Raw genomic sequence first — 12034 nt, 5'->3', positions numbered from 1 at the left:
TAACGTAAGACCAGAACTTCCTAGGATTTTCTGTCAAGTCGGTACCTAGTATTTTACTTTCGAATTCACTGAACGCTTCACGCATAGCCCTCCTTACGCTAACTTTGACATCGTTTAGCTTCTGTTTGTCTGAGAGGTTTTGGCTGCGTTTAAACTTGGAGTGAAGCTCTCTTTGCTTTCGCAGTAGTTTCCTAACTTTGTTGTTGTACCACGGTGGGTTTTTCCCGTCCCTCACAGTTTTGCTCGGCACGTACCTGTCTAAAACGCACTTTACGATTGCCTTGAACTTTTTCCATAAACACTCAACATTGTCAGTGTCAGAACAGAAATTTTCGTTTTGATCTGTTAGGTAGTCTGAAATCTGCCTTCTATTACTCTTGCTAAACAGATAAACCTTCCTCCCTTTTTTTATATTCCTATTAACTTCCATATTCAGGGATGCTGCAACGGCCTTATGATCACTGATTCCCTGTTCTGCACTTACAGAGTCGAAAAGTTCGGGTCTGTTTGTTATCAGTAGGTCCAAGATGTTATCTCCACGAGTCGGTTCTCTGTTTAATTGCTCGAGGTAATTTTCGGATAGTGCACTCAGTATAATGTCACTCGATGCTCTGTCCCTACCACCCGTCCTAAACATCTGAGTGTCCCAGTCTATATCTGGTAAATTGAAATCTCCACCTAAGACCATAACATGCTGAGAAAATTTATGTGAAATGTATTCCAAATTTTCTCTCAGTTGTTCTGCCACTAATGCTGCTGAGTCGGGGGGTCGGTAAAAGGAGCCAATTATTAACCTAGCTCGGTTGTTGAGTGTAACCTCCACCCATAATAATTCACAGGAACTATCCACTTCTACTTCACTACAGGATAAACTACTACTAACAGCGACGAACACTCCACCACCGGTTGCATGCAATCTATCCTTTCTAAACACCGTCTGTGCCTTTGTAAAAATTTCGGCAGAATTTATCTCTGGCTTCAGCCAGCTTTCTGTACCTATAACGATTTCAGCTTCGGTGCTTTCTATCAGCGCATGAAGTTCCGGTACTTTACCAACGCAGCTTTGACAGTTTACAATTACAATACCGATTGCTGCTTGGTCCCCGCATGTCCTGACTTTGCCCCGCACCCGTTGAGGCTGTTGCCCTTTCTGCACTTGCCCGAGGCCATCTAACCTAAAAAACCGCCCAGCCCACGCCACACAACCCCTGCTACCCGTGTAGCCGCTTGTTGCGTGTAGTGGTCTCCTGACCTATCCAGCGGAACCCGAAACCCCACCACCCTATGGCGCAAGTCGAGGAATCTGCAGCCCACATGGTCGCAGAACCGTCTCAACCTCTGATTCAGACCCTCCACTCGGCTCTGTACCAAAGGTCCGCAGTCAGTCCTGTCGACGATGCTGCAGATGGTGAGCTCTGCTTTCATCCCGCTAGCGAGACTGGCAGTCTTCACCAAATCAGATAGCCGCCGGAAGCCAGAGAGGATTTCCTCCGATCCATAGCGACACACATCATTGGTGCCGACATGAGCGACCACCTGCAGATGGGTGCACCCTGTACCCTTCATGGCATCCGGAAGGACCCTTTCCACATCTGGAATGACTCCCCCCGGTATGCACACGGAGTGCACTTTGGTTTTCTTCCCCTCCCTTGCTGCCATATCCCTAAGGGGCCCCATTACGCGCCTGACGTTGGAGCTCCCAACTACCAGTAAGCCCACCCTCTGCGACTGCCCGGATCTTGCAGACTGAGGGGCAACCTCTGGAACAGGACAAGCAGCCATGTCAGGCTGAAGATCAGTATCAGCCTGAGACAGAGCCCGAAACCGGTTCGTCAGACAAACTGGAGAGGCCTTCCGTTCAGCCCTCCGGAATGTCTTTCGCCCCCTGCCACACCTTGAGACGACCTCCCACTCTACCACAGGTGAGGGAGCAGCCTCAATGCGGGCAGTATCCCGGGCAACCACAGTCGTAGTCCGATCGGGGGATGCGTGGGACGAGCTGGCCGTCCCCGACAAACCCCATCCGGACCCCCACAGTGATGCCCATTGGCAACAGCCTCAAGCTGTGTGACCGAAGCCAACACTGCCTGAAGCTGGGAGCGAAGGGATGCCAACTCAGCCTGCATCCGAACACAGCAGTTGCAGTCCCTATCCATGCTAAAAACTTGTGCAAAGAACGTCTGAACTAATCTACAGAGAGCGCAAACAAAACGACACAAAATTGAAGCGGTTATTAAAATACAAGATTGCCTAGTAAATGCAGTAATGCTGCCACTTGTGCACTGCTGACACACTGCTCGGCGGCGGAAGGAGACTACGCGATTTAACACTATTCGAGTACTAAAACGTGATGCTACAACTCTCAAATACTATAATACGCCCGAAATTTATGAATTAAACAATGCAAGTACCAAAAACACGCAAAGAAATTAAGAATTAAACTATGTAACAAATGAGTGAGCTAGGAGTATACGACTTGCTGCTGCAGCTGCTTATCCAACGGCGGCAGGGAGCACACTGACTGTGACCAACCGACACTGGCCGTTCAAAACAAAAACAGATGACAGACGACTACGCGAATTTACACTATTCAGGTACTAAAACGCGATGCTACAACTCTCAAATACTATAATACGCCCGAAATTTATGAATTAAACAATGCAAGTACCAAAAACACGCAAAGAAATTAAGAATTAAACTATGTAACAAATGAGTGAGCTAGGAGTATACGACTTGCTGCTGCAGCTGCTTATGCAACGGCGGCAGGGAGCAATGCGTTTTCATCTCTGCACACTCATTAAAATTTCGTGTAAAGGTTTACGTAAATGCGATACAGCAAGTAACTACGACGAATAACGAAAAGAAATTCGGTCCTTTATCGAGAGAAGATATCAGGCTACAACATGCCCAAGAATCAAATTTTTCTACCGAGTAGTTTCCTTGGAATCGGATGATATGTTTTTCATAGCTGCCGCCGCGTCCGCGCCAGCGCTTCGGCGGAAGTTCGTGTGGCCCGGGGTGCCGTACCTGACGTCACGCTCAGCGCGTTCTGTGATTGGCGGCGCGCACCTGGAGCGCGTCACGCGGCAGCGGAAGCGGTTCGACATGGGCAAACCGCGACGCAGAGCCCGCCGCGCCGTGCCGCTGACGCCGTTTCCATGGCAACCACGCCGCTGACGCGCGGTTTTGACGCGCGTCAGCCCTAGTGGGAACCGGCCTTTACATGGCCGACAGCCCCGCACGCTACTTCATCTTCTGCGGCCTTCCACCTCACGGCCGCGGGTGCCTTCACTTGGCCTCGTCTGGGTACGGGGATATGGCAGGCGGCCAAAATGGAGCCCGGGCCGCATCTTAAGACACCGTGGCCGACGCCTGTATGAAATCCAGACGGACACGGGTGTTGCAGTGCGTCATTCGGACCAGCTTCGGCCTCGTGTGCCGGCAACGCCTGTTTCGAATGCCGCTACACCACCTTCGGCTCTACCTGACGCTCGGGATCTCGGCATCTCTCAATACTCACAACGCAGCCCTCTCACCGTCATCGCGATGCCAGCACAAGAACGGACGCCACCAGGAGACGTGCCCATGCAGGAACCGGATGACCATCCTCTGTCAGAGCAATGTATTAAACTTGACGTTATAACAGTCATTTTGTGTGATATATCTGAAAACAAAATTGCATTTTTCCTAGACACAATTCCACATCTTGAAACTTTCATGAAATCATAATGTCTGCAAAAAATCATAGTCCGAAAAAAACAAGCAGAAATGGGCCTACAATTCAATAAATTTTGTATCAAAATTGAGCTTTAATGTCGAAACAACTCATAAAAGCAGTTGTAGAAATTGAGATTCCTTCTAATAACTTTGGATGTACTTACTTTCACTGTCAGTGAGCTTGTCTATATGGCCACTATAAAAAAAAAATTGGTGACTGGTACATTTAGCCATCGCGAGAGCGTTACAAATGTCATAGAAAGTTTGAAGTGGGACACACTTGGCAGATAGACGACGCGCTAAACGCAAGGGGCTGCTCACTAAATTCCGAAATCCAATCTTCGGCGAGGATGTAGAGCATATATTATTACCACCAACTTTCAAATCGCGCAGTGATCATCATTCAAAGATAAGGGAAATGAGAGCTCGTACTGAAGCGTTCAGACAGTCGTTTTTCCCTCGCGCGATCCGCGTGTGGAACAGAGGGGGAGGGGGGCGGGATATGACTTTGGCGCGAATTGTGCCCTCCTCCACACACCGCTTGGTGGCTAGCGGTGTATATATGTAGATTCTGTCAATAACAGAGCGTTTTTGTTCACGTGTTCAAATCTTTAATGATTTTTTAAGCTTTATTTACATAAAAATAATCGTTATATCATGAGCATATTGACAGAAAATGCTATATGAATAACGTAATCATTCAGAATAATAACAATCCGACCCAAATTTTTAACATAGGAAACCTGCCTGTTGTGGAGCGTCTCATGACAACAATGGACACTGCAGTGGCAGCATGTCGTTTCTCAGAGGTGTCCTGGTTCTGCGTATAAAGTAAAAGTATCGCAATTCGGGGAAGTTCTGTCGGCAGATCTTAAGGTTGTGAATGCGTCATCACAAGTATTAATGGATTCCACACTATAGGCTGAAATGTGAAAATACACTCATGAGAGACTTTGAATTTGCGGTACATTTGGACGGTGATCGGACGATCTTAACGTATCCAAATGGGTCGTTATATGCATAAATGGTCGTCATGCTATAGGCCCCAATTAGAAAAATACTCCCGTAAGACACCCGGAATTTGCTGTAAGGATTTTGTCGACGGTCGAACGATCTTAAGGTAGCCAAATACCATAGCTCGAGCTTGAATTGCATAAAGTTACCGCTTGGTCATTTTTTCCTCAGTCCATGTTGTTAATGTTCTGTAGAGAACCATTTGCAGATAAAACTTATCGAATGCTTCAAGAATTCCTATCAAACAAAATAAATAATAATAAGCTACTGCAGTTTTAAGTATGACAATGAGAGACATCCCGTTCTGTAGGCATGGACTCAACTTGGTCCAACTCGGTTTCGGTCGGTGCGGCGGTGAAAGACTCCAACCTCGCGCGAAACCGTCACCGATAGCCGCGACCGCAACTCGAGTTAGTAAGAATCTAAATCGGGTTGATTTGAATTCCCTTCAGCCTGAGTTAACCCGATTAGGTAACTCGAGTTGACCTGATCTAGTGTGGGGCGTCACTATGGGGACAACACGATCACCTCTGATTCGCATAGCCGGCAAGTTAAGCAACAGGCGTTACATATCTGATGCGTCAGTACGCGTGGTTGTGCCTTATTTTCAAAATGTCTGTGACGTTATCTTTCAAGAAGATAACCCAATACCGCTAGTTGCGTGTGCTGTCCGGACCAACCTTGGGTCAGTGGCTGTTCGCCTGTTGCCCTGGCCAGCATGTTCTCCAGGGATCTTACGTACTGAAAAAGTCTGGACGTGGGTTGCCGGGAGACTGTCACGCCACCAATATCCAGCCACTACATTTGATGAACTCTGGTATAGAATTTAAGCAGCATGGAACGTCCCTAACGAATCTGTCATTCAAGCTCAGTGCGAGTCGAAACCCACTCGGCTTACAATTGAGGCGGTTGGGGAGAAGGAGGAGAAGGAGGAGGAGGAGGAGGAGGAGATTAGTGTTTAACGTCCCGTCGACAACGAAGTCATTAGAGTCGGAGCAGAAGTTCGGATTAGGGAAGGATGGAAAAGGAAGTCGGCCATGCCCTTTCAAAGGAACCGTCCCGGTATTTGCCTGAGCGGTTTGGGGAAATGACGGTAAACCTAAGTCAGGATGACAAAAAGCGGGTTTGAGCCGTCATCCTTCCCAATGCGAGTCCAGTGTGCTAACCACTACGCCACCTCACTCGGTGGTGTCAGTGACAAAACAGAATATTTAAAGATGTGGTCACCATATTGTAGTAGAAGAACCAATCTATTTGCTGGAGAAAGGATACAGGTGTATCGGATGGTCTCAACGCTTCCTACCAGTTATCTGAAGAACTACTTGACAATGTCGACCACGTTTTACTTTTTATTCGTCGTAGCAATATGGCGAAGGCCATTTAATTTTTAGTTCATGACCTCCGTCTGTCTACGAGTATTTTATAGACCTTTCTCCACGACCCCGTCTCTTCCGTCGATTGGCATTAATGAGTAGTCGTTTTTAACTCTTCTCTTTGTGTTCGTGTTCTACAGTTCTGACGAGGTCGGCTTATTACCCTAGTTGTTTTTGCGCCCTTAAATAAAACAAACAACAAGAAATGTTTTCTCTTTGGTGCAATGTGTTGCAAGTGCACAAACGTGTTGTTGGTTTCAAATGTTTAGTAAATTGTTGTAGTCAGGTGAGTTGATGCCCTAGAAGTTGGCAGATTAGAAGTTGTTTTCGCATTCAAGACATTTAAATAGAAGAATGGAAAAAGGTGAACATATGATGGAGAATGAAGGTCGTGAACAGACAGGCAGTGAAAATGGTAACAGTGATGGTTTGCAGAGGTATTTACAACAACTTCCTCAGTTTTTAATGACCTTCGATGCATTTAGTCGCAATGGAGGATTCAGAACAAGAACAAAACGTCTTTGTGAAAGGTCTCTGCTGGATTCCTTTCATGTTAATTTCTTAAATCTGTTGTCATTTACGGCATAAATTCCTCTTCTAAATTTACTGTGGCGTTTCTGACTATCTGGGAGGAGACTGAGTAGTGGAACGTGTTACTTTTACACATAAACAAGAACGATCTGTCACACTAGTACACTTTAAAACACAGTTTATATGTAATTCATGTCACACAGTCTCATACGGAACCTACATCCGCTTTCTTTTATATACTGTATATGATAAGACACTGAAGTGGTAAGATCTCCGGCTAAGCACGTGTCTGCTAAGTCCGTAGGACAATGGATTTCTTAAGATCAGTCTAACTGAAAATTTAATCACGTTTATTTCAGGTTTGGCTCTAAAATATCTAATGTTATCTTAAATTGCAACGCAGTGTAATTCGCTTGTGAAGTTCAGAATATCTTCCGGTAGTTGCTTTGTCACTACTTTGTGAGTAAAGTGGAACCACGTGTTGATCAGTAACTCTAACTAAGATCATGAATCTTAAATGCGAATGCTCGTGTGATTATAACGTCTCGTCTTGACAATATTTTTCAATATAGCAACTTTTCTTTATGTTCAACCCACGTGGGGTGTACTTTGTGAGACCAGTACCACGTGCTTATACAATTGTTTGACCCATCAGGTTAATAGAAAGACGTTAGTAACCAGTTTGAGGTTTTTCTTTTGTAAATTGCTTTTCGATCTAATTTATTTTAATTATCAAAATTATTGTGGAGTTACACTCTTTGTGTAAACCAAGTTGACCACGTGAAGCATGTGGTGTAATCATCAAAGTAGCCCACAGCTATTCTTTATGGGAAGATTTCACAGAGAGTTAGTATGAATTTACAGGGTGTTTCAAAAATGACCGGTATATTTGAAACGGCAATAAAAACTAAACGAGCAGCGATAGAAATACACCGTTTGTTGAAATATGCCTGGGACAACAGTACATTTTCAGGCGGACAAACTTTCGAAATTACAGTAGTTACAATTTTCAACAACAGATGGCACTGCAAGTGATGTGAAAGATATAGAAGACAACGCAGTCTGTGGGTGCGCCATTCTGTACGTCGTCTTTCTGCTGTAAGCGTGTGCTGTTCACAATGTGCAAGTGTGCTGTGGACAACATGGTTTATTCCTTAGAACAGAGGATTTTTCTGGTGTTGGAATTCCACCGCCTAGAACACAGTGTTGTTGCAACAAGACGAAGTTTTCAACGGAGGTTTAATGTAACCAAAGGACCGAAAAGCGATACAATAAAGGATCTGTTTGAAAAATTTCAACGGACTGGGAACGTGACGGATGAACGTGCTGGAAAGATAGGGCGACCGCGTACGGCAACCACAGAGGGCAACGTCCGCCGCTCGTGGTCTCGCGGTAGCGTTCTCGCTTCCCGAGCACGGGGTCCCGGGTTCGATTCCCGGCGGGGTCAGGGATTTTCACCTGCCTCGAGATGACTGGGTGTTTGTGTTGTCCTCATCATTTCATCATCATCCAGGAAAGTGCCGAAATTGGACTGAGCAAAGATTGGGTAACTGTACGGGCGCTGATAACCACGCAGTTGAGCGCCCCACAAACCAAACATCATCATCATCTCACAGAGGGCAACGCGCAGCTAGTGCAGCAGGTGATCCAACAGCGGCCTCGGGTTTCCGTTCGCCATGTTGCAGCTGCGGTCCAAATCACGCCAACGTCCACGTATCGTCTCATGCGCCAGAGTTTACACCTCTATCCATACAAAATTCAAACGCGGCAACCCCTCAGCGCCGCTACCATTGCTGCACGAGAGACATTCGCTAACGATATAGTGCACAGGATTGATGACGGCGATATGCATGTGGGCAGCATTTGGTTTACTGACGAAGCTTATTTTTACCTGGACGGCTTCGTCAATAAACAGAACTGGCGCATATGGGGAACCGAAAAGCCCCATGTTGCAGTCCCATCGTCCCTGCATCCTCAAAAAGTACTGGTCTGGGCCGCCATTTCTTCCAAAGGAATCATTGGCCCATTTTTCAGATCCGAAACGATTACTGCATCACGCTATCTGGACATTCTTCGTGAATTTGTGGCGGTACAAACTGCCTTAGACGACACTGCGAACACCTCGTGGTTTATGCAAGATGGTGCCCGGCCACATCGCACGGCCGACGTCTTTAATTTCCTGAATGAATATTTCGATGATCGTGTGATTGCTTTGGGCTATCCGAAACATACAGGAGGCGGCGTGGATTGGCCTCCCTATTCGCCAGACATGAGCCCCTGTGACTTCTTTCTGTGGGGACACTTGAAAGACCAGGTGTACCGCCAGAATCCAGAAACAATTGAACAGCTGAAGCAGTACATCTCATCTGCATGTGAAGCCATTCCGCCAGACACGTTGTCAAAGGTTTCGGGTAATTTCATTCAGAGACTACGACATATTATTGCTACGCATGGTGGATATGTGGAAAATATCGTACTATAGAGTTTCCCAGACCGCAGCGCCATCTGTGGTTGAAAATTGTAACTACCGTAATTTCGAAAGTTTGTCTGCCTGAAAATGTACTGTTGTCCCAAGCATATTGCAACAAACAGTGTATTTTATCGCTGCTCGTTTAGTTTTTATTACCGTTTCAAATATACCGGTCATTTTTGAAACACCCTGTAGTATACCAGTGTGTGGAATTACATGACGGACAGTATTGCGCTATAAACGTAACTTCTTTGGGTGAAAATTGAATCGGTTGGTAGTGGTTAATTTCCTCTTGCATATGTTTCAACGTTCTTCGTGTGTTATTTTATGAATGCAGTGTTGTATGCAGTCTCCCAATCTTGGCTACATATTTGATGTGTTCTGTAAGATTACAAATTCACATTTTCACAATCCTAACTAAGGCACCAGTTTAGTTATTAATCAAGTTTAATACGCTGAAATTTCAATGATCAATGGTAAAATAAATTTCCAAATATAAACTGATTTATTTCTTTTTATTTAAATTCTCTTTTTTATATATACACTCCTGGAAATTGAAATAAGAACACCGTGAATTCATTGTCCCAGGAAGGGGAAACTTTATTGACACATTCCTGGGGTCAGATACATCACATGATCACACTGACAGAACCACAGGCACATAGACACAGGCAACAGAGCATGCACAATGTCGGCACTAGTACAGTGTATATCCACCTTTCGCAGCAATGCAGGCTGCTATTCTCCCATGGAGACGATCGTAGAGATGCTGGATGTAGTCCTGTGGAACGGCTTGCCATGCCATTTCCACCTGGCGCCTCAGTTGGACCAGCGTTTGTGCTGGACGTGCAGACCGCGTGAGACGACGCTTCATCCAGTCCCAAACATGCTCAATGGGGGACAGATCCGGAGATCTTGCTGGCCAGGGTAGTTGACTTACACCTTCTAGAGCACGTTGGGTGGCACGGGATACATGCGGACGTGCATTGTCCTGTTGGAACAGCAAGTTCCCTTGCCGGTCTAGGAATGGTAGAACGATGGGTTCGATAACGGTTTGGATGTACCGTGCACTATTCAGTGTCCCCTCGACGATCACCAGTGGTGTACGGCCAGTGTAGGAGATCGCTCCCCACACCATGATGCCGGGTGTTGGCCCTGTGTGCCTTGGTCATATGCAGTCCTGATTGTGGCGCTCACCTGCACGGCGCCAAACACGCATACGACCATCATTGGCACCAAGGCAGAAGCGACTCTCATCGCTGAAGACGACACGTCTCCATTCGTCCCTCCATTCATGCCTGTCGCGACACCACTGGAGGCGGGCTGCACGATGTTGGGGCGTGAGCGGAAGACGGCCTAATGGTGTGCGGGACCGTAGCCCAGCTTCATGGAGACGGTTGCGAATGGTCCTCGCCGATACCCCAGGAGCAACAGTGTCCCTAATTTGCTGGGAAGTGGCGGTGCGGTCCCCTACGGCACTGCGTAGGATCCTACGGTCTTGGCGTGCATCCGTGCGTTGCTGCGGTCCGGTCCCAGGTCGACGGGCACGTGCACCTTCCGCCGACCACTGGCGACAACATCGATGTACTGTGGAGACCTCACGCCCCACGTGTTGAGCAATTCGGCGGTACGTCCACCCGGCCTCCCGCATGCCCACTATACGCCCTCGCTCAAAGTCCGTCAGCTGCACATACGGTTCACGTCCACGCTGTCGCGGCATACTACCAGTGTTAAAGACTGCGATGGAGCTCCGTATGCCACGGCAAACTGGCTGACACTGACGGCGGCGGTGCACAAATGCTGCGCAGCTAGCGCCATTCGACGGCCAACACCGCGGTTCCTGCTGTGTCCGCTGTGCCGTGCGTGTGATCATTGCTTGTACAGCCCTCTCGCAGTGTCCGGAGCAAGTATGGTGGGTCTGACACACCAGTGTCAATGTGTTCTTATTTCAATTTCCAGGAGTGTATATCACCGGTTGTCGTATGACTATTAAAAGATTATAATTAATGTTAGTCTGGTTGGGAATTTGGCAAGCTAGACTGGATACCTGGTGAAACAGTTGCGCAGTAATGCAAGGTTAGCTTCCCCAGACAGCTCACAGCTTTTAAACCAATTTTATGGTCTGAATAGCAGCACCGCTTGCAGAACAAATTAAAGCAACAACATTACATTTGCTTATTCAAATTGTTCCCACACTGCAGCTAGCATGTCTTGAGTTATAGCCGGCCACGGTGGCCGTGCGGTTCTGGCGCTGCAGTCCGGAACTGCAGGACTGCTACGGTCGCAGGTTCGAATCCTGCCTCGGGCATGGGTGTGTGTAATGTCCTTAGGTTAGTTAGGTTTAAGTAGTTCTAAGTTCTAGGGGACTTATGACCTAAGATGTTGAGTCCCATAGTGCTCAGAGCCATTCGAACCAGCGATCTTGAGTTATAGTTTCCACAGCTGCTGTTATGCGATGTCTTAGTCATTTATTGTTGTTGGTAACGGAGGCATATAAAAGAGTCTTTTATAAGCCCCTAAAAGAAATAATCACATACAATCAGGATCAGTGATGTTGGAGACGAGCAATGTAAGGCTGAATCATTTGGTCCAGTGCGACCGATCCATAGTTCAGTAATCCTTTTGTTTAAAATCCCCGCACTTCCAGATGCTAGTGTGACGGTGCTCCACCCTGTTGGAAAATGAAGTCGTTCGAATCAGTCTGTGGGAAAAGAAAGTTGTAAAGCATATCGAGACATGTGCTACCCATAACAGTGTTCTCGGCAAAGAATAATGGACCATGCACCTTTTGCCGTGAAACTGCACAAAGCACATTAAATTTTGTAAAATCTCATGCTGTAAAAGTTAATGTGGTTGTTCCGTGCCCCATATTCTCATATTATGATGGTTTTAAATGGAATATTGCCTCGTCACTATACACCAAGTGTGG

The sequence above is a fragment of the Schistocerca cancellata genome, chromosome 1 (assembly GCF_023864275.1).
Source record: "Schistocerca cancellata isolate TAMUIC-IGC-003103 chromosome 1, iqSchCanc2.1, whole genome shotgun sequence".
NCBI classification, from domain to species: domain Eukaryota; kingdom Metazoa; phylum Arthropoda; class Insecta; order Orthoptera; family Acrididae; genus Schistocerca; species Schistocerca cancellata.
Note: the sequence above shows the minus strand (reverse complement) of the source record.